The sequence below is a fragment of the Pseudophryne corroboree genome, chromosome 5 (assembly GCF_028390025.1).
Source record: "Pseudophryne corroboree isolate aPseCor3 chromosome 5, aPseCor3.hap2, whole genome shotgun sequence".
In the NCBI taxonomy this organism is placed as follows: Eukaryota; Metazoa; Chordata; class Amphibia; order Anura; family Myobatrachidae; genus Pseudophryne; species Pseudophryne corroboree.
In genome coordinates, this window is record NC_086448.1 from 203,106,671 (window position 1) to 203,134,127 (window position 27,457).

General features: G+C 45.1%; 1 protein-coding gene across 4 annotated transcripts in view; it reads right to left on the bottom strand.

Annotated features, from left to right (window-relative positions):
• Positions 1-27,457, bottom strand: part of MPP7 (MAGUK p55 scaffold protein 7) — a 681,636-nt gene that overhangs the window by 488,959 nt on the left and 165,220 nt on the right. The window contains exon 1 of one of the 4 annotated variants that reach the window (XM_063922020.1): positions 20,121-20,187. The exons of the other annotated variants lie outside the window; for them this stretch is intronic. The gene's annotated coding sequence lies outside the window, so the exon portion shown is untranslated. Of the gene's footprint in view, positions 1-20,120; positions 20,188-27,457 lie in introns of those variants that run through there. 4 annotated transcript variants of the gene reach the window in all.

Genomic DNA, 27,457 nt, shown 5'->3' on the forward strand with positions numbered 1-27,457 from the left:
TACGAAGTGTTCAAAATTTGTGTACAAAATTCATTATTTGTGTACGGTTGTTAATAAAATACTGTATTTTTTCCCCAAGCACTTTTCAGCTATAAATTTCTATTATCATTTTATAATGCCCTTGGTTACTGCACATCTTTCCATAGATAATCTATACAATAAATACAAACAATTCTGTCTAATGATATAAAGACATGGCTGGAAAGCAGAGCAGCAATAGGCCAGGAGCACAGTAATGTATACTTTTTTTGAAGTGTCAAAAGCAATTACAAATCAGAAATATGGTCACTGTGTAAACTATATAAACAAAGGATAATCCGAAAATCCTCAAATCCAACTTTAATTTGTCAACAGAGTTAATGAATTTAAGAAAAAAACAGCATGTTCTTGTTTTAAGAAAAACAGTGTTTCCCCCTACGTCAAAGTGTAATGCTTGACAGAAAGAGCTTTGTAAATGCGCACAGTGAGGACCCTATCAGATGTAGAGGGATAACCTGATTAAGTACGGACTAGTGAAATGTTAATACATTTCTGGACTGAATCTGCTCTATTTCCAGCCCTACAAATGAAGCTACATATTTGCACTGATGATGCGGTTTTCTTTGGCCCCGTCACCCCGAGTACCCTTTGGAATTTCGTATCAGAAGCCAGTCAGGAGTATTACTGACTGCTGTATGGAATCGATTTGCTGCAGCACAGAAATACCAGCTGTTACAGTATGTCCTGAGAGGGATTACCGAATATTCTTAAATTGAACTTCAATCCATCTTTCCATAAAAAGTATAACCAAACGCCAGGAACGTAAAGGCGGTATCAAGTGCACCTGAGGCATTTACAATACCCAACAGAATTGTTACAACCAGCCTTTAAAAAGACTTCTTTTTGAAATTTCATTATTCCAGTTGTTCCTTGCTTCTATATATCACACTGTATCAGATTTTTTTTGGCATATATTATGTGGAAACAGTGATATGTTAAATGCAGTGATACATAGTTGAATTTCCACCAGGCCCTTAGTAACCTCTCAGGCTCCTGTAGTAATTGTGACATCTAGTGGTCAGGAGGATATAGACAGCTGGGAAATGAATGCTAGTATTTGTAGATCACAATGCACTTATTGGAGAAGATAACACAGTCAGGTGTGCTTATACCAAACAACAGGCTCTGATGACCTGAGGCCACCAGGAGTTGTGGAACTAAAAATCCCAGCATACCTTGATAAGGTAAATTATATTTATATTGCTCTGTTTCAGTGTGTAGATAACAAAAGTTTACCCAATACAGACATCTGGGTTTGTGTCAATTATTGAAATAAAAGGACAGTCACACCAAAGTGTCTGCTTTAACCAAAGGTGTTTCTTTTATCCACAGCTCCTAATCTAGGGAAAATGATCTCCTACATCCTTACGTATTCACATCAAATGTTCTACCTCAGGTGCATGAGAGGCATGATTACTAAGACAACTATCATTACAATGGGGCAATTCAATTCTATGTTATGTCACATCAGAAAACATACGTATAGAGTGCTATGTGCAGCACCCATAAATACAGTAGCCCGACATCTTCCTGCGCATCAGTATGTGGGGCACGAGGCGAAAAACGAGGTGATGCTGTACGACGGTTATCGACATTCACACACCATTCCCATGGCACATCACAACATTTCTCCAACTTCACAAAGAACTGAATCCCGCACCAATAATTTATTGACTATTGATTGAATTGACAGGCTACAGTTGCATATTAGCACTGACTAGGTCACTAGATAGTTCTCTCTAGCAAATCTCAGGAACTGTGTGCGGGTAGTAGTGAGGCATAGTTAGGCCCAGCACAGACAGAGCAGTGCTCCCTAGCAAATCTCTGTAGAACTGTGTGCGGGTAGTAGTGAGGCACAGTTAGGCCCAGCACAGACAGAGCAGTGCTCCCTAGCAAATCTCTGTAGAACTGTGTGAGTGTAGTAGTGAGGCATAGTTAGGCCAAGCACAGACAGAGCAGTGCTCCCTAGCAAATCTCTGTAGAACTGTGTGCGGGTAGTAGTGAGGCACAGTTAGGCCCAGCACAGACAGAGCAGTGCTCCCTAGCAAATCTCTGTAGAACTGTGTGCGGGTAGTAGTAAGGCATAGTTAGGCCCAGCACAGACAGAGCAGTGCTCTCTAGTAAATCTCTGTAGAACTGTGAGGGTAGTAGTGAGGCCAGGGCCAACAACAGAAATCTTGGGGCCCCATACGGTGATATCTCTGGGGCCCCCTCAGATGAGATATATATATATTTATGTGTGTGTATTTATTTATTAAAGCGCAACAGAATTTGCACTATATAAGAAGCTGTTAAAAATATATATATTTCTACAAATATATAAATATGTATATATCTCTCCTTCCTCCCCCCTACACACCACAGTCTGCATCTCCCTCTCTCCCATAAACTCCACAGTCTGTCTCTTCCCAATGACTCCATGCTCCATTCCCAGCTCCACCAGCCCATCCCAGAGCCCTGTACCCCCTCACCAAGCCACTTTTACCCTGGGGAGAGACTCACCTGTGTTGCACTCCCCAGACTAGAACACCACACAGCAGACCCTACCAGAAGAGGCCAATTCAGGGCACGGGAATCCTGGCCAGCGGAGCTGCTGCCATGTCCCGTAACTGCCTGCAACAGAGCAGAACCCAGAAGAGCGGATGCACACTCGCTCCGCACAGTCACTGTGTAAGAGACTCCTGTCACTCGACTCACGTCCCTGCCGGATACTTATCAGCATATACTTGGAGCCCCTCTGATCTTTGAGGCCCGGTACAGTTGTCCCCTTTGTACACCCCTGTCGCTGGCCCTGAGTGAGGCATAGTTAGGCCCAGCACAGACAGAGAGGCACTCTCTAGCAAATCTCTTTAGAACTGTGAGGGTAGTAGTGAGGCATAGTTAGGCTCAGCACAGACAGGGTAGTGCTGATGCAAGTTAATTACAATTACACCTGTATAGGCAATCATTCCGCTGACAGTCTTGTCTAGCTTACACGTGACTGTCCCCATAACACCCAGTGTCACATCACCAGCCACAAATGAAGAGGTTACTGATCGGTGTACAGCTTAGCTACACTAGCAGAGGCTTGGGCTGTAGAGCACACACAGTACTAAAAATCGCAAGAGCCAACCTCACTTCTTACTTGCATTTAGCTCTGCATATTCTATGGGGTCAATCCAATTAGATGCGAAGGGTGTGAGTTGCCATTGCATTTCAAAGTGGGAAACGGCACCACATCTCACACCCCACGTGGGCCAAACTCGCTCAAAAGTGCCCGTAGACCATAGGGCTGTGAACAGTATTGAGCTTGTCTCAACTTCTGTAAAGTGCGTCTCTTGCTGCGATAAAATTGCGGCTAATTGAACGAACCCCTTATATACACACACATACATGCATAAATGTATGCACATATACAAACAAATGTATACCACATATACTGTGCAAACATAAATGTGTATACACATACATTACCTACACACACAAGTAAATAAATACATGAACTCCAGTATAGGCAAAACAGCTTTGAAACCTGACTATCCCCAGAAGTACAGATGATTCCAAGAAATGAAAGCAATTATTACTTGCATTCACAAAGGCGGCCTCCAAAACCACAAAATTGCTGCCAGTCAACTAGAACCACATACTTAAAGCAGCGGCCCTCTTGTTTTCATGTAGGAAATAAAAAGCAGCATGTTTCTGAGTGGTATCCAAGCAATGCAGCATTTCTTACACCGACTGCAACTCCAACCAAATAGTTGAATCCTCTCTCGGGAAACATGACTGTGTGAGCAGTCCGGTGTGTTATCAGCTCATGCTCAGAAACTTGGCCACTCAGCGTGAACAGAACCACTGTACAAAACCCATCTATTTGTCCTAAATCCACTATTACAGACAATGCCAGTGATGGCTATCCCACTGAAGCATCTCACCATACCGAATAAGAATTTTATAGCTACTACATCTGGTATTAATAGTTAGGGAACACAAATAGTGAGCTTACTGTACTCAAGCCACAGCGCCTGTTGTAGGAAGCACTGGCCATCCAGGGAGTCACAGCTGGAAGGAAACAATGCTAGGCTTAGAAGTAGAGGAAAAGCTGTAATGTACATAGGGGTCATTTACAGGCGGACTGAGGAGCGCCATGACAGGTTGCTATGCTAAGGAACTGCTACGTGTCATTTAAAAACATGGCAAACCGAGCAATACACACACAGGGGAATTCATTAAGTACAAAAAAATAAATTACATTAGGCATGTCTAAATCAGAATGAGTTTCAAGATTTGGAAACTGGAATCTTAATGGCACTGTCCACAATGCAGGATTTTTCACAAAAAAACAAATAATAAAAAATGTAAGATTCCCTTGGAAATAACATTAACATCTACATTTCATTGCATAAGATAAATGTACATACAGTTTGGCCACTGTTGCAATTGCACCAATGTATTGTAAATGACAAATCCATAAATCTGACACAAAATAAAGGCAGTCTCATGTACTAAAAGAACACAGGGAAGCCTACGGTACACAGTCATTTGGGACGGAATGTGCAGCTCTGCTCCACATGCACATGAAGAGTGAGCAATGCACACATAATACAGTCTAACTGAATACCGAGGTGTGAACCTACCTATCTGTGTACAGGAATACATATATCCACATGGGCTGCAGTCAGAATGCCAGCTGTCGAAACCCCGACACCGGAATCCCAACATCCTTCAGAAACCCGACTCTGGAACTCCGAAAGTGCCAAGAGACTGATGCCGGAATCCTGACAGCCACCATCCCGACCGTGAGTATACCCCGGTGGAACCATACACATACATACACCTGGATCATCAAACCATCACCACTTATAAATAAATTGTATAAATAAAGTATATTTATGCAATAAATACAGGTTGAGTATCCCATATCCAAATATTCCGAGATACGGAATATTCCGAAATACGGACTTTTTTTGAGTGAGACTGAGATAGTGAAACCTTTGTTTTCTGTGGCTCAATGTACACAAACTTTGTTTAATACACAGAGTTTTAAAAATATTGTATTAAATGACCTTCAGGCTGTGTGTATAAGGTGTATATGAAACATAAATGAATTGTGTGAATGTACACACACTTTGTTTAATGCACAAAGTTATAAAAAATATTGGCTAAAATTACCTTCACGCTGTGTGTATAAGGTGTATATGAAACATAAATACATTCTGTGCTTAGACTTAGGTCCCATCACCATGATATCTCATTATGGAATGCAATTATTCCAAAATACGGAAAAATCCAATATGCAAAATTCCTCTGGTCCCAAGCATTTTGGATAAGGGATACTCAACCTGTATAAAGTTTTGATAAATAAAAAAAAAAAAAGCTTGATAAAAGTTCTACCAAACCAAAAGGTAAGTTAATTTTGTTTACCCTATAAAAGATTGTATATATTCTAAGCACACACTATAGTGCCCAGCAGCCCTTTCTGGTGTACAACCAAAGCTTTGCATTACCCAATGTTAATAAGATAATATACAGAAAAAATGACCACTGTAGCTCCAATCTCGCCAGCTTAGTACTACAGTACTTGTCGCGTCGTAGTACTAGAATTCCGATGTGGAAACAGAGCCAAAACAATGCTCTGCAATGCAGAGCCCTCCATCTTCCTCGTGCAGAAATGAAACAGCTCTGTGTCTACCTAATCACGGTACCTTACATCTTAGTCTAGACAGAATTAACTACACTTTAACCCATTGCCAAAAACTAAATCTTTAAGGACACTTAATGCATTGATAGTCTGCCTATATTTTGGAGTATTTCGGATCTGGAAAATCCATAACGGTATTTCTCCCCTGAAAGTTATATGGTGTTCTAACAATGAATGACATGAGCAGACAGAAAGCCCTGTAACTGTCTACAACAAACTCGCCATGCTCTACACATTACTGACTTTATGGTGTATGTATAGCATTTTATTGGCATTACAGGATAAACAGTGCTTAAACTAGTCATAGGACTAAGCATTTATGATTTTTAAAACCCAGGTTTTCAATATAGGCAGATGGCCTATGAAGTGAATATGTAAAATATGAAAGCAATGTAGTCATGTGCAAAGGCTGTGTGCCAGCCAGATGCCAGTGAGGAGGTATCTGTTCTTCTAGGTCAGGTCTGGCATAACAATTTACAGTACTCCCTGCTTACCTGCAATAGTGTTCCATTGCTATTTATGTAGCATCAATCTTATTACACAGCACTGTACGAAACGTTTACAGTATAAATTCCTTACCTCACACACAACTTATGGGCCCATTTTTCTAAGAAGAAGCCAATTACCTTACCAATGTGTTCTTGTTGGAGGAATCCCTGTGTTTTTGTGGGAGGAAACCAAATCACCCTGAGTAACCCCAAGTTAACATGACTGAACATTCCTTTATGGCCCTTGTTGGAATCAAACACATGACCCCAGCTCTAAAGTCAGCAATGTACAACCATGTCCATGTTATTTATGTGATCGCACTCTACTGAAGATTTATTGCACTCTTTGTCTACACACAATGGACTAATGCTAAACCAATAAGAAAATGTAGTCTGATGTATTCAAGTGCCAGCGATGAGGCTCAGTCATGTCACTGGTCCCTTCGAGAACTGATTGGCTGCTTCCTCACGTGTAGAAGTGTACCTTGTAGTTGGGTTGCATCAGAGTTTTTGTTTGTTTCTTTAACAACATAAAACAGGTAGTAGTGTTGTATCAAAAGTGGCATTAATGAAAAAATAAAACAAGTTGTTTTAAACACATACATTTTTTGCCTGCTGTAGTTGTCACCATTCCAACAGCCATCAACTGAGATCTGCTCAAATGTTGAATGCTTATTGTATACATAATTTCAACAGACATTTAAATATAAAGTACAACTATACCACCTAAATAAGAGTTCAATATCAGTTTATAACAAATTCTATTACAAAGTTAAATTAAAATTAAATATAATCTAACATTTTAAATAAAACGTGTTTTAGTGATACAACTTGGCATCCTCAGCTAGATTTGGGACATGTAGATGAATAGATGCAAAATATGTTGATTTAGCAAAAAAAAAAAAAAAATTTAATAATAATAATAATGATTTAAGTATTTATTAAATATATGTTAAAGTACATTATAAAAGGATTCGGTATGAAATCCCGAATTTCGGGATCCCGGCGGTCAGGAGACGGACGTCGGAATCCTGACTTAGAGCGCAGTGAATCCGCTTGCAGGATCAGTGGCGAGCTTCGCTCTCCACACTATTATATTTCCCCTCGGGTGTTGACATGGACCACCAGACGAGTAGGAATGCCAGGCGTCGGTCGGGGATGTCGACCGCCGGCATTTTCCCTGCTGTTGGGATTCTGGTGTCGGTATTTCGACAGCCGGGATCCCGTCGTTCGGGAAATTAACTGTGTCCCCTATAAAAATATTCTTCAGCCATTTTTTTGATGACTGGTCCCTGCAAAAACTACATTTGTAGCCACAATGAAGAGTTTTGCAAAAGAAAATGTATGAGGCTTGGGGACTAAAGACACACTGGAATATTTATTGACATCAAATTATCTGTGTTCAGGTTTATATATCTAGGAACGTAAGATTAAAGTGTACAGGCAAAATAAGTTAAAAAAATAAAGATAAACGCAATTAAGACATATTAATCACAGTTAGGGGTCAATTCAATGAACTCACCTCCGCTTGCGAGGGTGGCTACTTGCCATTGCAATGGTGTAGAAACCCCCGCAACGCTGGAATGAGACTCCGGAACTACTGTAATTGCGGCCACAAGTAATCTGAGGTTAACTGAATTAACCCATAAATGTCTCATACCTCTGTGATATGATAGTGATAGGAAACGTTCTTATAATAGATTGTAAGCTTGCGAGCAGGGCCTTCCTACCTCTATGTCTGTCTTTGCCCAGTTTTGTTCTATAACTGTTGTTCCAATTGTAAAGCGCAACGGAATATGCTGCACTATATAAGAAACTGCTAATACAGGTTGAGTATCCCATATCCAAATATTCCGAAATATGGAATATTCCGAAATATGGACTTTTTTGAATGAGAGTGAGATAGTGAAACCTTTGTTTTTTGATGGCTCAATGTACATAAACTTTGTTTAATACACAAAGTTATTAAAAATATTGTATTAAATGACCTTCAGGCTGTGTGTATAAGGTGTATATGAAACATAAATGAATTGTGTGAATGTAGACACACTTTGTTTAATGCACAAAGTTATAATAAATATTGGCTAAAATTACCTTCAGGCTGTGTGTATAAGGGCCCTCATTCCGAGTTGTTCGCTCGCAAGCTGCTTTTAGCAGCATTGCACACGCTAAGCCGCCGCCTACTGGGAGTGAATCTTAGCTTAGCAAAATTGCGAACGAAAGATTCTCAAAATTGCGAATAGAAATTTCTTTGCAGTTTCTGAGTAGCTCGATACTTACTCTGCCACTGCGATCAGTTCAGTCAGTTTCGTTCCTGGTTTGACGTCACAAACACACCCAGCGTTCGCCCAGACACTCCCCCGTTTCTCCAGCCACTCCCGCGTTTTTCCCAGAAACGGCAGCATTTTTTCACACACTCCCATAAAACGGCCAGTTTCCGCCCAGAAACCCACTTCCTGTCAATCACATTACGATCACCAGAACGAAGAAAAAACCTCGTAATGCCGTGAGTAAAATACCAAACTTCTTAGCAAATTTACTTGGCGCAGTCGCAGTGCGAACATTGCGCATGCGCAAATAGCGGAAAATGGCTGCGATGCGAAGAAAATTACAGAGCGAACAACTCGGAATGAGGGCCAAGGTGTATATGTAACATAAATGCATTCTGTGCTTAGACTTAGGTCCCATCGCCATGATATCTCATTATGGTATGCAATTATTCCAAAATACAGAAAAATACCATATCCAAAATACCTCTGGTCCCAAGCATTTTGGATAAGGGATACTCAACCTGTAAATAAAAATAATAAAATAAATAATAGTTTAGCCTACAAAATAGCTATCTTCTCTATGTGTATGGACATGTGCCGTCTACCACATGAAATATCTCCAACCTTGGCCTGAAATATTAACTTTATCCAATTGTAGAGCCTTTTCAGATTGCTAAAACATGACCTAAACCATTTCTACATATAGGTAGGCTCAGGATACTAGAGGTTAAAATCACATCAATTTAAACGGGCGCTACGGGTACCCAAAATTATTAAATCACACCCATTTAATTGAATCAGTTGTTATAAACTGTGGCAAGAAAATGTTTCTCTATTGCACTAGATTTTTTTCAAATTTTTTTTTGCAGTTCTAACTTGCAAATAAATCACTGTATAACAAGCATCCAAGGGAAGTGTGCTGAGAATCACACACACTCCCAGCGAGAGTATTTATTTACAATGGTATTTATTTAAAGCTGAACGTCACACTTGTTCACCCCTCAAAAGTATTAATTCAGAAAAAAAACAACCTAGGTGCATACACACTTAGGGATATAGTAAACGATATCGCTCATTTTCCCCTTCTTGAGCGATATTGTTTACTATATCGCCCATTGTGTATGCAGCTGACGATGGCCGATGCGCGGGGTCGGCCGTACATGCAGCTCAATTGGACTCATCGTCCAAAGCTACATGTACAGCCCGGCCGCGGCATGACGTCACTGTGCTATGTCGCTAACAATATCACACAGTGGCCCAAATGTACTAAGCGTTAACAATAGACAAAGTGGAGACGGATAAAGTGTGATAAATGACCAGCCAATCAGCTCGTAACATTCATTTTTCAAACACAGTCTGTGACTCAGCGGTCTATTCATGAAGCAGTGAAAAGAGTGGAGAAGTTGCCCATGGCAACCAATTAGCTGCTCTGTATAATTGAATAGTATGCAAATTATAAATGTTACTTCAATGCTGATTCGTTGCCATGGGCAACTTCTCCACTGGCTCACTTCTCCACACTTTTCCTCTGCTTCATGAATAATAGACCCCTTAGCAGTTAGGAGCTGACTGGCTGGTCATTTATCACTCTTTATCCGTCTCCACTTCTTAACCACTTGCCTGGCATGGTTGCATCAGATGCGACCATGCCGGCAAGTGCTCTATCTGACCTGGACGCACAGGATGCGACCAGTCAGATAGAGAGTGTTAGCAGCGGCAGGGAAGAGAAACTTCCCTCCGCTGCTGCTGTCAGAGGGACCGGAAGGACCTTCTGCCTCCCTGCACCCTTCCCTACTGATTGCCGTGCTGCCGATCACTGTTGATTGGTCAGCACGGCAGGATCCCTGCCTCCAGCGGCTGCAGACAATGGCAGCTGCTGGGGAGTGTTAATTAACCCTTTCAAGCCACCCCCAGATCCCACCCCTGTATACCTGGAGGCTGTCCTGGCTTTCAAAATTAAAGCTGCGATGGTCGCAATGTTCCCGATCGATGTTTCGATGTTTGGGGGAAAAAATATTTAATTAAAAAAAAATTTTTAGCTAAAATTATTTGGGATAGGGTTAAATTCATGTTCTTCACCTAATTCACTCATAAAAAAAACTAGACAATTTCGGAGCGGTATTTGGCTAACTAAATCGTCAGTCGTCGGGTGGCCCTGGCCAGGAAGGTACACACTAGGCGATGACGCTCACGGAACACATCGCCTAGTGTGTATACCCCTTAACTCTCCGGGCATAATGGGCCAAAAGTCTTTAAACTGATCAACATACATACCTTCTGATAAAATGTATCTTATAAAATGTACCTTCATGTAAATGTGTATATGCATGCAACAAAAATGATTGTGCAGATGTGCCCTTATACACTACTGCTCAAGTCGCAGCAAATAGTCCATCTCAACACAACAAATCATGGCCGACTCGGCTGCGCTAAGCATCTTTCTCACTCTTTCTGTGCATCTTATTCGCTTAAATAAAACTGGACGCAACATTACTGCTTTGGTAGAATGCAAGGCTCAATTTGATGTGCGATATTTGTATATCTGTGTGCGACTGGGTCTAGATCTGTATAGAAAATGCTGCGATGCAGCGGCTCCGGCTTTTTAGCACGTCATGTTCCGCGGTGCTACATCTGTGTATTTATACGTGTGTAATACTAATCCCTGACTCTAGTACACCGAGTGCTGTTTTGCTGCATCTGCAATGCGAGAAAGTTACTACTCTTATCAGAGCGCCTCTGTCGTGCTGACCATCTCGCACTGTAAGGCGTATTATAGACGCTAGATGTATGAGGACATGGGTGGTATTCATGTGACCGCCGGTCAGCTGACCGACAGTCACATGACCTCCTCCACCATCCCGACGGCTCGCTATCCCGATGGTCGGCATGCCGACCAACAGGGACTATTCCCATTCGTGGGTGTCCACGACACCCATAGAGTGGGAATAGAACCCGTGGCGACCGCAGGTCGCCACCGAGCCCGCAGCGTGGCGAGCGCAGCGAGCTCGCAAGGGGCTTGCTGCACTCGCCCCTCCCCGCCGGGATCCCGGCGTCGGTATGCTGCCGGGATCCCGGCGTCGGTAAGCTGACCGGCGGTCTCCTGACCGCCGTACTACACCCGAGGACACCACTATACATTCTTCTCAGTGAGGTCAATGTCAAACTATCCCTTTATATTTCTCTATTCCTCAGTAGCTCCGTAAATGTGGACATTATCCACTTCCCAAATTAGCCAAAGCATACACCTGGCGTAGGTAACGTGTGGCACTCCTGCTGCTGAGGAATTACACGTTCCAGCATTCCATGTCAGTTGTGCTGTTAAAGCATGCTGGGATGTGTAGTTCCAGAGCTGTTGTTGCTGGATGTTGCCTACAATTGGAATCAACAAACCTTAAGTTAGTATAAAAATATAAGCTTACCTCTTGGTAATAAAATATCCATGCTAATTTCAAAAGATTTACATCCCAGAACAGTATAACTGGAAATTTAGCAGCATAACAACATTAATGTTCTAGCTAATAACAGAATCAGAAACAGCAAGAATATTCAGTCATGTTATAAAATGTAACAGAAACTGTGCAGCAGAGGGCGCTGTGGGTCTGCTTGAGATATACTCGCTCGATAATGGCTCTAGTACACTGTAGCGTAACACAGATTGTTCTAAGCATTTTAATTGTAGTTCTAAGAAATTAATTCCACTAGACCATGTCCTTGCTACGGGAAAAAGGACAGCCCGGAAACAAATACATAGAACAGGACACTGTAATCATTTAATATTTAGCTTCTATCTATCTGTTATGATGGGGAAGATGAGCTGCTGTACTGATTAAGGTTACAACCACATATTTTACATTTCATCATGCCAAACAGAGCTGGGAATAAGAACACTGATCTCTATGTAAACACATACAGTAGAACTACCTATTCTGCTCTACAGGCAGTAAACACGACACACCTGGCTCTAAAAATAGTAATCAATGATACCTGTGAGAACATGACAAGAAAACACAAAAACAATTTAGAGGACATTGCACAGGCTTTCTACAGTTTATGCCTCCTCAAGCTGTAACAGGGATCAGTGATCCTTATTTTTCTGGGAAATCTAGAGTCTCATAAATTTACAAAAAATAAGATTTTAAACCTACCGGTAAATCTTTTTCTCCTAGTCCGTAGAGGATGCTGGGGACTCCGTAAGGACCATGGGGTATAGACAGGCTTCGCAGGAGACATGGGCACTCAAAGACTTTAGGATAGAAAGTGTGTGCACTGGCTCCTCCCTCTATGCCCCTCCTCTAGACCTCAGTTAGAGAAACTGTGCCCAGAGGAGACGGACAGTACGAGGAAAGGATTTTTGTTAATCTAAGGGCAAGATTCATACCAGCCCACACCATCCATACCGTATAACCTGGAATATACGTAACCAGTTAACAGTATGAAACAAAACAGTATCAGCCAACGACTGATCTTAACTGTAACATAACCCTTATGTAAGCAACAACTATATACAAGTCTTGCAGAATTTTTTTTTTTTTCCCGCACTGGGACGGGCGCCCAGCATCCTCTACGGACTAGGAGAATAAGGTATACCGGTAGGTTTAAAATCTTATTTTCTCTTACGTCCTAGAGGATGCTGGGGACTCCGTAAGGACCATGGGGATTATACCAAAGCTCCAAACCGGGCGGGAGAGTGCGGATGACTCTGCAGCACCGATTGAGCAAACATGAGGTCCTCATCATCCAGGGTATCAAACTTGTAGAATTTTGCAAAAGTGTTTGAACCCGACCAAGGAGCCGCTCGGCAAAGCTGTAAAGCCGAGACGCCTCGGGCAGCCGCCCAAGAAGAGCCCACCTTCCTAGTGGAATGGGCCTTTACCTAATTTGGTATTGGCAATCCAGCCGTAGAATGAGCCTGCTGAATCGTGTTACAGATCCAGCGAGCAATAGTCTGCTTAGAAGCAGGAGCGCCAACCCTGTTGGCCGCAAACAGGACAAACAGAGCTTCTGTTTTCCTAATCCGAGCCGTACTGGCTACGTAAATTTTTTAGGCCCTGACTACATCAAGGGATTTGGAATCCTCCAAGTCTCCCGTAGCCACAAAAGGGGGCTGGATGTGTAGCACTCCCTTTACAACAGTCAGGACTTCAGGGAGAGAAGCCAATTCTTTCTGGAAGAATATAGATAGGGCCGAAATATGTACCTTAATGGAGCCTAACTTTAGGCCCATATCCACTCCTGTCTGTAGAAAGTGGAGAAACCGGCCCAAATGGAATTCTTCTGTAGGAGCATTCTTGGCTGCACACCAAGAAACATACTTCCTCCAGATACGGTGATAATGTTTCGCCGTCACCTCCTTCCTAGCCTTTATCAGAGTAGGGATGACTTCTTCCGGAATACCCCTCCCAGCTAGGATTCGGTGTTCAACCGCCATGCCGTCAAACGTAACCGCGGTAAGTCTTGGAACACGCAGGGACCCTGCTGCAACAGGTCCTCCCTGAGAGGAAGAGGCCATGGATCTTCTGTGAGCAGTTCCCGAAGATCTGAATACCAGGCCCTTCGAGGCCAATCTGGAACAGTGAGTATTGTCTGCACTCTTTTTCGTCTTATGTGTCACGATCCGGGTATCTGGACGCCATTTCTTACCCATCAGATGCCTCCTAAGGCTGGCTCAGCGCTCCAGGACCGGATCCCATCTGTTATCCTGATGTGTACATTCCTGTATCCTCTCCTGTCTCTCTGAGACGCTGTCACAGTAACGCCATATTACATCTGGCGTGGCGTCTCCCGCGGCCTCCGCCGCCGTCCCTGAGCTTCTGCATGCAGAGTGTCAGAGTGGCGATTACGTCAGCCGCGGCCTCCGCTGTGTCCGCGTGGTTGGATGTGCACTTGTCAGCCTGGCGTCTCCTGTCTCCAGTGGCCGGCGCCGCCATTACTGTTTTCATTACCACATGGATTACAAACCAAACTTCCCTCCAAGTGTCTGCATGGGCGCAGCCATCTTGGATTCTGTCAGCTGATCATTTCCTCCAATCTGTTGTCAGTATTGTTAATCTGCATAATTGCCTAGCCAATCCCTTCCTTGCTGCAGGTATAAATACACTGTGCCTGAGCAAGGAAGGCGTCAGTGCTTTGGTTGTCAAACCTAGTTCCTGTTTGTCTCTCTCCTGTGATTGTCTTCCAGGTTCCAGCTCCTGTCTCAAGACTTCCACCATAGAGACCCGCACCAGCATTCCACCTGCGGTGTAGCCTGACTCTCCAATCCATTGTGGATTCATCTGTTTCCAGCTACAACATTACCTGCTTCCAGCTCAGCTTTCAGCAGAGTACAGCTTCCCTTAAAGGGCCGGTGTCCTTTCTACACTTTACCACTCTCCACCGGTATTATTATTTCTCCGCTCTCAAGTTCTACATTTCAGTTCATATTTCATCGCTCCCAAGTTCATTTATTATTTAACTGGTTCCAGCCAGTATCCACTCCGTGCTAACAACAGTCTGGTTCCAGCCAGTATCCACAGCAGCTGTTTTACCTTCAGCAACCCAGCTTTTCCTGGAACACCAGCTGGCACAATCCTGGGTTATCTCCATTGCTACAGTCGGGCCTGGTAAGGACTTTCCATCTAGAAGATCATAAGAACTATCTCACACTACCAGTGCCCTGTGGTTCCTGCCATCCTGTAGTACCCAGGAACTGTATTTATTATTTGCTGACTTTTACGTTTTCTTTTACTGCTGCTGTGTTGCGGAGTTGTCATAATAAACATCATTGACTTTTATCCAAGTTGTCGTGGTCACGCCTTCGGGCAGTTATTATTCATGTTACTTACATGTCCAGGGGTCTGATACAACCTCCCAGGTTCCGGTAGATCTCAGCCCCTACAACTGAGGCTGCCTCCCGTCAGCTCAGGCCCTCAGTTGTGACATTATGTTTCTTAATATTTTTGAGATGAGAGGAAGAGGAGGGAACACATAGACCGACTGAAAACACCCATGGTGTCACCAGGGCGTCAACCACTACTGCCTGAGGGTCCCTTGACCTGGCACAATACATCCGAAGCTTCTTGTTGAGGCGTGTCGCCATCATGTCTATTTGAGGAAGTCCCCAAAGACTTGTTATTTCTGCAAAAACTTCTTGATGAAGTCCCCACCTCCAGGATGGAGATAGTGTCTGCTGAGGAAGTCTGCTTCCCAGTTGTCCACTCCCGGAATAAATACTGGTGAGAGAGCGCTTACGTGATTTTCTGCCCAGCGCAAAATTCTGGTGGCTTCCGCCATTGTCACTCTGCTTCTTGTCCCGCCTTGGCGGTTTACATGAGCCACGGCTGTGACGTTGTCTGATTGAATCAGAACCGGTAGGTCGCGAAGAATATTCTCCGTTTGTCGTAGGCCGTTGTATATGGCCCTTAATTCCAGTATGTTGATGTGTAGACAAGCCTCCTGGCTTGACCACAGTCCCTGAAAATTCCTTCCTTGTGTGACTGCTCCCCATCTTCGGAGGCTCGCGTCCGTGGTCACCAGAACCCAGTCCTGAATGCCGAACCTGCGACCCTCTAGAAGGTGAGCACTCTGCAGCCACCACAGGAAAGACAACCTGGCCCTGGGGAACAGGGTTATTTTCTGATGAATTTGAAGGTGGTACCCGGACCACTTATCCAGAAGGTCCCACTGAAAAGTCCTCGCATGAAACCTGCCGAAGGGGATGGCCTCGTAGGTCGCCACCATTTTCCCCAGTACTCGAGTGCATTGATGGACTGACACTCTCTTCGGTTTTAACAGGTCTCTGACCATTTTCTGGAGTTCCTGGGCTTTTTCCATTGGGAGGAAAACCCTCTTTTGTTCTGTGTCCAGAATCATGCCTAAGAAAGACAGCCAAGTCGTTGGAACCAACTGTGACTTTGGTAGATCTAAAATCCAGCCATGTTGCTGTAGTACTCTCAGGGAGAGCGACACGCTTTTCTGCAACTGTTCCGTTGATCTCGCTTTTATCAGGAGATCGTCCAAGTACGGGATAATTGTGACTCCTTGCCTGCGCAGGAGCACCATCATTTCCTCCATTACTTTGGTGAACATCTGAAACTGGTAATGACAGTTCTGTATAGCGAATCTCAGGTATGCCTAATGAGGAGGATATATGGGTAGGACACCATAAAATCCCCCCCTTCCAGGCTGGAGATAACTGCCCTGAGCGATTCCAGCTTGAACTTGAACCATCTTAAGTACAAGTTCAGGGATTTTAAATTTAGAATGGGTCTGACCGAGCCACCCGGTTTCGGGACCACAAATAAGGTTGATTAGTACCCTTTTCCCTGATGTATTAGGGGAACCTTGATAATCACTAGCTGTTGACACAGCTTTTGAATTGCAGCTAAAACTATCTCCCTCTCTGGGGGAGAAGCTGGTAAAGCCGATTTGAAGAATCGGCGAGGAGGCACGTCTTCGAATTCCAGCTTGTAGCCTTGGGATACTATTTCCATCGCCCAAGAATCCACGTCCGAATGACCCCAGACGTGGCTGAAGAGTCGAAGACGTGCCCCCACCGGTGCGGACTCCTTCAGTGGAGCCCCAGCGTCATGCGGTGGATTTAGTAGAAACCGGGGAGGACTTCTGTTCCTGGGAACTGGCCGTAGCCGGCATTCTTTTCCCTCTACCCTTACCTCTGGCGAGGACGGAAGAGCCCCGACCTCTTCTGGACTTATGCGACCGAAAAGACTGCATCTGATACTGTGGTGTTTTCTTTTGCTGTGGGGGAACATAAGGCAAAAAAGTAGATTTACCCGTGGTAGCTGTGGAAACCAGGTCCGCGAGACTTTCCCCAAATAAAACCTCACCCTTTTAAGGTAAAACGTCCATATGCCTCTTTGAGTCAGCATCACCCGTCCATTGGCGGGTCCACAGTGCTCGTCTAGCCGAGATCGTCATGGCGTTGGCCCTTGAACCTAGTAGCCCGACGTCTCTCTGAGCGTCTCTCACATATAAGACTGCATCTTTAATGTGACCTAAGGTCAATAAAATGGTATCCCTGTCTAGGGTATCAATATCAGCTGACAATGTATCTGACCAAGCTGCCACCGCGCTCCAAACCAATCCGATGCTATTGTCGGTCTAAGCAAAGCCCCCGTATGTGTATTGGCGACTGTAGCGCCACCTTCTTGGATAAGCGCGTTAAAGCCTTGTCCACCCTGGGCGAGGATTCCCACCGTACCCTGTCCTGTGCAGGGAAAGGATACGCCATAAGAGTTCTTTTGGGAATCTGCAGTTTTTTGTCTGGAGTTTCCCAAGCTTTTTCAAATAATGCGTTCAGCTCATGAGCTGGGGGAAAATGTTACCTCAGGTTTCTTTTCCTTAAACATGTGCACCCTCGTGTCAGGGACAGAGGGGTCATCTGTGTTATGCAAAACATCTTTTATTGCAATAATCATATAATGAATACTTTTGGCAACCCTTGGGTGTATCCTTGCCTCATTGTAGTCGAAACTGGAGTCAGAATCCGTGTCGGTATCAGTGTCTGCTATTTGGGATAGGGGACGTTTTTGAGACCCTGAAGGGCCCTGTGACACAGTTAAAGCCATGGATTGACTCCCTGCTTTTTCCCTGGACTCTGCTTTGTCCAACCTCTTATGTAATAATGTCACATTTGCATTTAAAACATTCCACATGTCCAACCAATCAGGTGTCGGCGTTGCCGACGGAGACACCACAATCATCTGCTCCACCTCCTCCTTAGATGAGCCTTCCGCTTCAGACATGCCGACACACACGTACCGACACCCCCACACACTCAGGGATATATCTATATGGAGACAGTTCTCCCAATAAGGCCCTTTGGAGAGACAGAGTATGCCAGCACACACCCAGCGCCCCCGGACTGGAATAAAATCCCAGTAGTACAGCGCTTTTATAGTGATTATATATATATATATATATATATATATATATATATATATATATATATATATAATACACTTCACTGCGCCAATTACATGTGCCCCGCCCCCCCCTCTTTTATGCCCTCTGTAACCGTGTTCAGCAGGGGAGAGTCCGGGGAGCCAGCTTCTGCAGTGTGCTGTGGAGAAAATGGCGCTGGTTAGTGCTGGAAGGATCAAGCCCCGCCCCCTCACCGGCGGGCTTCGGTCCGCTCAAATTATTTATACTGGCGGGGGTTTATTAATATACTGCCTCTGCAGTATCTATTGTATATGCCAGTGTCCCTTGAGGTTAATAATGCTGCCCAGCGCGCCCCCCCTGCGCCCTGCACCCGTACAGTGCCTGTTGTGTGTGATCTGTGTGGGAGCAATGGCGCGCAGCGTTACCGCTGCGCGTTACCTCAGTGAAGATCATTAAGTCTTCTGCCGCCTTTGAAGTCTTCTTTCTTCTCATACTCACCCGGCTTCTATCTTCCGGCTCTGTGAGGAGGACGGCTGCGAGGCTCCAGGACGAACGGCGAGGGTGAGACCTGCGTTCCGACTCCCTCTGGAGCTAATGGTGTCCAGTAGCCTAAGAAGCAGAGCCTATCATTTAAGTAGGTCTGCTTCTCTCCCCTCAGTCCCACGATGCAGGGAGCCTGTTGCCAGCAGTGCTCCCTGAAAATAAAAAACCTAACAAAAGTCTTATTCAGAGAAACTCAGGAGAGCTCCCCTGTAGTGCACCCAGTCTCCTCTGGGCACAGGATCTAACTGAGGTCTGGAGGAGGGGCATAAAGGGAGGAGCCAGTGCACACCCTTTCTATCCTAAAGTCTTTAGAGTGCCCATGTCTCCTGCGGAGCCCGTCTATACCCCATGGTCCTTACGGAGTCCCCAGCATCCTCTAGGACGTAAGAGAAATAAATAAATAACAAAAACAAAACAGTGGTATTTTAATTCACATGTCTGTTATTACAGCTCATAAATTTTATTGGTTAGACACCTAGCTAGATTTGGAGATGCCGCTATTTTGTTCACTTTCATCCACTATGATGGTAGGAGTGGTTAGTACGCCCTGTTTATGAAGCAAACGTCTACCAATTAGGGATATATTCAATTAGGTGCAAAAATAGCAAAAATCTGGCATCTACAGTACAGGTTTTTCCGGCGGGTGCGAGATTTTTGTTATTCAATTGGATGCAGGGTTTTACCTTTTTTAAACGGCAGGCGATTTTTTTTTGCAGCACCCCCCCTTAATGACTACTTACGCAACTGTAAGTTTCCAATCAGCTTGATAAGTCTAATTACTCACCTATCGAAGCGCTGCCTCCCCCTCCGGTCCCGCTCTCCAGTGTTGCAGTTTCCAGCGACCGCCTGGGCACAGGTCAGGTATGTACAACCTCTGCAGACTACACTATCTCTCACCCTGCACCCCACTTCCCTGAGGATGCAGCAGCCAGGCACCTTATCATCGGAGCGTCTGTTTCAGGAGAGTAAATTTTTTCTCCACGCACACCGGGGTATTCAAATTAAAAAAAAAACATGTGCGGGTGTTTTTTCAAATTGGATACGGAGGTTATCACTACATTATGAGCCATGTCACTGGAAATACACTTGCCATGGTGGGATGCTGTCAAATTACCAGCAGTCAGAAGAACGACAGCGGGATCCCGAAAGGTTAGGGTTAGGCACTAGAGGCTTTGGATAGGCTGTGGAGGTGGAAAAGATAAGGGGTACTGAGAAAATACTTACCGGGTCCGTATTCTGGACATCGGGATCCCGATGTAGGTCTTCCTGACTGTTGGGATCCCGATTGCCGGGATGTAATATCCAACCCTTCATGGCAGTCTATGACACTGCGCAGAATTAATAGCAAACTGAAGAAGAATATCCAGGAAAAATGGTAATTACAAAGATTCTTCTTTAAGGGATGCCACAGTGATTCATGTAAACAAAAACAAAAAAAACCCTAAAACATAGAAATTCTGATTTAAACTTGTAAAATAATAACAATCAAATGGAGAATGAAAAAAACAGTAATGTCTTTTAGAAAGACAGCATGCTACAAGTAAGTATGAAGGGCAGACACAAGGACAGGGATGATTAATTAGGAATACCCATTTTAGACAAGATTTACTGATCTGCGTATTAGTAACAAGCTGCTGTGATATAGATGGGCTCGTGTTTGTATAGATCTATAAATAATTGTGTGCATCAAAGCCTAGTACATGCATTAATGTTTCAGATGATTTATTTCAGAGCTCAGGAACTCTCCAGCGGGGTAGCGGCAGATTCCGAGCACGGAAGGAACGACATTCTGAGACTTACATGTACAGCTTCAAGAGGATATAATTTATTAAAGGTTACACATGTTGTTTCTTCATAAATTAATATACATTAAGAACATATAATTTCATGTGAATTCTCAATCAATGTTCATCATAAGCAATTCCATTTTCTCTGACGTCCTAGTGGATGCTGGGAACTCCGTAAGGACCATGGGGAATAGCGGCTCCGCAGGAGTCTGGGCACATCTAAAGAAAGCTTTAGGATCACCTGGTGTGCACTGGCTCCTCCCCCTATGACCCTCCTCCAAGCCTCAGTTAGATCTCTGTGCCCGAACGAGAAGGGTGCACACTAGGGGCTCTCCTGAGCTCTTTGTGAAAGTGTTAGTTAGGTTTATTATTTTTAGTGAGACCTGCTGGCAACAGGCTCACTGCATCGAGGGACTAAGGGGAGAAGAAGCGAACTCACCTGCGTGCAGAGTGGATTGGGCTTCTTGGCTACTGGACATTAGCTCCAGAGGGACGATCACAGGTTCAGCCTGGATGGGTCCCGGAGCCGCGCCGCCGGCCCCCTTACAGAGCCAGAAGAGCGAAGAGGTCCGGAAAATCGGCGTCAGAAGACGATCCTGTCTTCAGATAAGGTAGCGCACAGCACCGCAGCTGTGCGCCATTGCTCTCAGCACACTTCACACTCCGGTCACTGAGGGTGCAGGGCGCTGGGGGGGCAGCGCCCTGAGACGCAATAAATCGATAAAAACCTTATATGGCTAAAATAAATGCATCACATATAACTCCTGGGCTATATGGATGCATTTAACCCCTGCCAAAACATACAGAAAAACGGATGATAAGGACGCCGAGAAAGGGGCGGAGCCTATCTCCTCAGCACACTGGCGCCATTTTCCCTCACAGCTCAGTTGGAGGGAAGCTCCCTGGCTCTCCCCTGCAGTCACTACACTACAGAAAGGGGTTAAAAAAGAGAGGGGGGCACAAATTAGGCGCAGTATAAACAATACAGCAGCTATAAAGGGAAAAACACTTATATAAGGTTATCCCTGTATATATATAGCGCTCTGGTGTGTGCTGGCAAACTCTCCCTCTGTCTCCCCAAAGGGCTAGTGGGGTCCTGTCCTCTATCAGAGCATTCCCTGTGTGTGTGCTGTGTGTCGGTACGTTTGTGTCGACATGTATGAGGAGAAAAATGACGTGGAGACGCAGTAGAGTGTCTAAAATAGTGTTGTCACCCCCTAGGGGGTCGACACCTGAGTGGATGTACTGTTGAAATTGCGTGACAGTGTCAGCTTTGTATTAAAGACAGTGGTTGACATGAGACAGCCGGCTACTCAGCTTGTGCATGTCCAGACGTCTCATACAGGGGCTCTAAAGCGGCCGTTACCTCAGATACAGACGCCGACACGGATACTGACTCCTGTGTCGACGGTGAAGAGACAACCGTGATTTCCAATAGGGCCACACATTGCATGATTGAGGCAATGGAAAATGTTTACACTTTTCTGATAATATGAATACCACCAAAAAAGGGGTATTATGTTTGGTGAGGAAAAACTTCCTGTAGTTTTCCTGAATCTGAGAAATAAAATGAGGTGTGTGATGATGCGTGGGTTTCCCCCCGATAACAATTGATAATTTCTAAAAAGTTATTGGCAGTATACCTTTTCCCGCCAGAGGTTAGGGTGCGTTGGGAAACACCCCCTAGGGGGGATAAGGCGCTCACACGCTTGTAAGAACAAGGGCTCTATCCTCTCCTGAGATGGCCGCCCTTAAGGATCCTGCTGATAGAAAGCAGGAGGGTATCCTAAAAGGTATTTACACACATACTGGTGTTATACTGCGACCAGCAATCGCCTCAGCCTGGATGTGCAGTGCTGGGTTGGCGTGGTCGGATTCCCTGACTGGAAATATTGATATCCTAGATAAGGACAGTATATTATTGCCTATAGAGCAATTAAGATGCATTTATATATATGCATGATGCACAGCGGAATATTTGCCGACTGGCATCAAGTATAAGTGCGTTGTACAATTCTACCAGTAAAGTGGTCAGGTGATGCGGATTCCAAACGGCATTTGGAAGTATTGCCTTAAAAAAAGGGGATGTACCCCTGGTCGCCTCTCTAAATAAGACGCCGTATTATCAGGCGCAGTCCTGGTTGGCAAGCGGACAAAAGGGTTCCTCTTTTCTGCACGTGACAGAGGGAGAGGAAAATGGCTGCAGAGATCAGCCAGTTCCCAGGAACAGAAACCCTTTTCTGCCTCTGCCAAGCCCTCAGTATGACGCTAGGGCTTTACAAGTTCAGGCACGGTGGGGGCCCGTTCTCAATGAATTTCAGTGCGCAGTGGGCTCACTCGCAAGTAGACCCCTGGATCCTTCAGGTAATATTTTCAGGGGTACAAATTGGAATTCGAGACGTATTCCCCTCGCCGTTTCCAAAAGTCTGTTTTACCGACGTCTCCCGCTGACAGGGAGGCAGTTTTGGAAGCCATTCACAAGCTGTATTCCCAGCAGGTGATAATTAAGGTACCCCTCCAACAGGGAACGGGGTATTATTCCACACTATTGTGGTACCGAAGCCAGACGGCTCGGTGAGACCGATTTTAAAATCTAAAATCTAAAATCTTTGAACACTTACATACAGAGGTTCAAATTCAAAATTGAGTCACTCAGAGCAGTGATTGCAAACCTGGAAGAAGGGGACTACATGATGTCTCGGGACATCAAGGATGCTTACCTTCATGTCAAAATTTACCCTTCTCACCAAGGGTATCTCAGGTTATGGTACAGAACTGTCACTATCAGTTCAGACGCTGCCGTAGGGATGGTCCACGGCACCCCGGGTCTTTACTGAAGTAATGACCGAAATGATGATATTCCTTCGAAGGAAGGGAATTTTAGTTATCCTTTACTTGGACGATTCCCTGATAAGGGTAAGATCCAGGGAACAGTTGGAGATCGGTGTAGCGCTATCTCAGGTAGTGTTGCGGCAGCACGATTGGATTCTCAATATTCCAAATTCGCAGCTGGTTCCGACGACTTGTCTTCTGTTCCTAGGGATGATCCAGGACACAGTCCAGAAAGAAGGTGTTTCTCCCGGAGGAGAAAGCCAGGGAGTTATCCGAGCTAGTCAGGAACCTCCTAAAACCGAACCAAGTCTCAGTGCATCAATGCACAAGGGTTCTGGGTAAAAATGGTGGCTTCCTACGAAGCAATCCCATTCGGCAGATTCCACGCAAGACTTTCCAGTGGAACCTACTGGACAAATGGTCCGGGTCGCATCTTCAGATGCATCAGCGGATAACCCTGTCACCAGGGACAAGGGTATCCCTCCTGTGGTGGTTGCAGAGTGCTCATCTTCTAGAGGGCCGCAGATTCGGCATTCAGGACTGGGTCCTGGTGACCACGGATGCCAGCCTGCGAGGCTGGGGAGCAGTCACACAGGGAAGGAATATCCAGGGCTTATGGTCAAGCCTGGAGACATCACTTCACATAAATATCCTGAAGCTAAGGGACATTTACAATGCTCTAAGCTTAGCAAGACCTCTGCTTCAAGGTCAGCCGGTGTTGATCCAGTCGGACAACATTACGGCAGTCACCCACGTAAACAGACAGGGTGCCACAAGAAGCAGGAGGGCAATGGCAGAAGCTGCAAGGATTCTTCGCTGGGCGAAAAACCATGTGATAGCACTGTCAGCAGTTTTCATTCCGGGAGTGGACAACTGGGAAGCAGATTTCCTCAGCACGACCTCTACCCGGGAGAGTAGGGACTTCACCCAGAAGTCTTCCACATGATTATAAACCGTTGGGAAAAACTCGACAGGTATTGCGCCAGGTCAAGGGACCCTCAGGCAATAGCTGTAGATGCTCTGGTAACACCGTGGGTGTACCAATCAGTGTATGGGTTCCCTCCTCTGCCTCTCATACCCAAGGTACTGAGATTGATAAGATGGAGAGGAGTAAGCACTATATTAGTGGCTCCGGATTGGCCAAGAAGGACTTGGTAACCGGAACTTCAAGAGATGCTCACGGAGGATCCGTGGCCTCTACCTCTAAGAAGGGACCTGCTTCAGCGGGGACCTTGTCTGTTCCAAGACTTGCCGCGGCTGCGTTGACGGCATGGCGGTTGAACGCCGGATCCTGAAGGAAAAAGGAATTCCGGATGAAGTCATCCCTATCCTGTTCAAGGCCGGGAAGGATGTAACCGCAAAACATTATCACCGCATTTGGCGAAAATATGTTGCGTGGTGCGAGGTCAGTAAGGCTCGACGGAGGAAATTCAACTGGGTCGATTCCTACATTTCCTGCAAACAGGAGTATCTATGGGCCTAAAATTGGGGTCCATTAAGGTTCAAATTTCGGCTCTGTCGATTTTCTTCCAAAAAAGAACTAGCTTCAGTCCCTGAAGTTCAGACGTTTGTTAAAGGGGTACTGCATATACAGCCTCCTTTTGTGCCTTCAGTGGCACTTTGGGATCTCAAGGTGGTTTTTGGGTTCCAAAAGTCACATTGGTTTGACCCACTTAAATCTGTGGAGTTAAAATATCTCACAGAAAAAGTGGTCATGCTGTTGGCTCTGGCCTGGGCCAGGCGCGTGTCAGAATTGGTGGCTTTATCCTGTAAAAGCCCTTATCTGATTTTCCATTCGGATAGGGCGGAATTGAGGACTCGTCCTCAGTTTCTCCCTAAGGTGGTTTCAGCGTTCACCTGAACCAAACCTATTGTGGTGCCTGCGGCTACTAGGGACTTGGAGGACTCCAAGTTGCTAGACGTTGTCAGGACCCGGAAAATATATGTTTCCAGGACGGCTGGAGTCAGGAAATCTGACTCGCTGTTTATCCTGTATGCACCCAACTAGCTGGGTGCTCCTGCTTCTAAGCAGACTATTGCTCGTTGGATTTGTAGTACAATTCAGCTTGCACATTCTGTGGCAGGCCTGCCACAGCGGAAAAATCTGTAAATGCCCACTCCACAAGGAAGGTGGGCTCATCTTGGGCAGCTGCCCGAGGGGTCTCGGCTTTACAACTTTGCCGAGCAGTTACTTGGTCAGGAGCAAATACGTTTGTAAAATTCTACAAATTTGATACCCTGGCTGAGGAGGACCGGGAGTTCTCTCATTGGGTGCTGCAGAGTCATCTGCACTCTCCCGCCCGTTTGGGAGCTTTGGTATAATCCCCATGGTCCTTACGGAGTTCCCAGCATCCACTAGGACGTCAGAGAAAATAAGAATTTACTTACCGATAATTCTATTTCTCGTAGTCCGTAGTGGATGCTGGGCGCCCATCCCAAGTGCGGATTGTCTGCAATACTGGTACATAATTATTGTTACCAAAAAATTCGGGTTATTGCTGTAGTGAGCCATCTTTTCTAGAGGCTCCTCTATTATCATGCTGTTAACTGGGTTCAGATCACAAGTTGTACGGTGTGATTGGTGTGGCTGGTATGAGTCTTACCCGGGATTCAAAATCCTTCCTTATTGTGTACGCTCGTCCGGGCACAGTATCCTAACTGAGGCTTGGAGGAGGGTCATAGGGGGAGGAGCCAGTGCACACCAGGTGATCCTAAAGCTTTCTTTAGATGTGCCCAGACTCCTGCGGAGCCGCTATTCCCCATGGTCCTTACGGAGTTCCCAGCATCCACTACGGACTACGAGAAATAGAATTATCGGTAAGTAAATTCTTATTTACTGAATAGTGCAGAGTAACAGGAACAAGAGTTCTTTGCCGGCATTCTGATCGGTGTCTGGATTTCCGGCGTCGGTATTTCGACACTGTTACGGTAGCTAGTTCTGCTGAGTAAAGGAACCCAAATACATATACGTAAATCAAGGCTAGGACCAAACAGCATGTGCTGTTAAAGGACCCTGCTACTTCCATTGTCTATTCCTGGGCACACAGACAATAGGAGACTTGGACCGGTTACAACAGGTGCTCTGACTCTAAGCAAAGGAGTCTTAGGGCGTATACACACGGTGAGATCCTTGCTATGCCCGATTTTCACTTGCAATTTCCTCTGAACTCCCCGGGGCCCAGCACCACCGATTTTGACTAACTTTTCTTGAGATATGGACTATGTGTGCTTACGATTTTGGCTTATGTGAGATTTTAGCTTATGTGAGATGTCATTGACATGTGAGATGAACTAGATAGTACACCGATCTAGCAAGGATTGACTTGCCTGCACAGTCTAGCTTTTCTTGCGATGCTGACCTGGCGGGACCACGCATCGGTATCGAATCGGGATCGCAAGGTGACTTTCACCATGCAATCTGCACTAACTTTTATTGCGATTTTGACTATATAGTCAAATTCGAAAGAAAATATCTCACCGTGTGTACACACCCTTAGGGTACACACGGGCCGATTCGGGCTCAGTGCGATGTGTGCTAGCCCGATCCTAACTAGACCGCAAGGATCAATGAGAGCCTTGCGATCTAGCTAGATCTTGACTGCATGCAGTCAAGATCTGAGCCAGCGATAGCGCTGTGCGGGGCCGCACATCGCTATCACTAAGGGGTATACACACGGAGAGATCCGTGCTTCATTTCTTGCTTAGAAATTAAGCAAATATCTCTCCGTGTGTACCCCCCTTTATTTCTCTAAGTAATTTCCTCAATCTGTTCCAACCCCATCTCCACGCAAAACAATCTCTCTCACTCAAGGCACAAATGACATGTTTCCTACTCTGACAATGGCCAAGATAACATATAATACTACATTTTTAGAAGGCGCAAAATCCTATACAAATAAAGCAATCTACATTTCACATCTGATACTGAAAGACTAAACATCA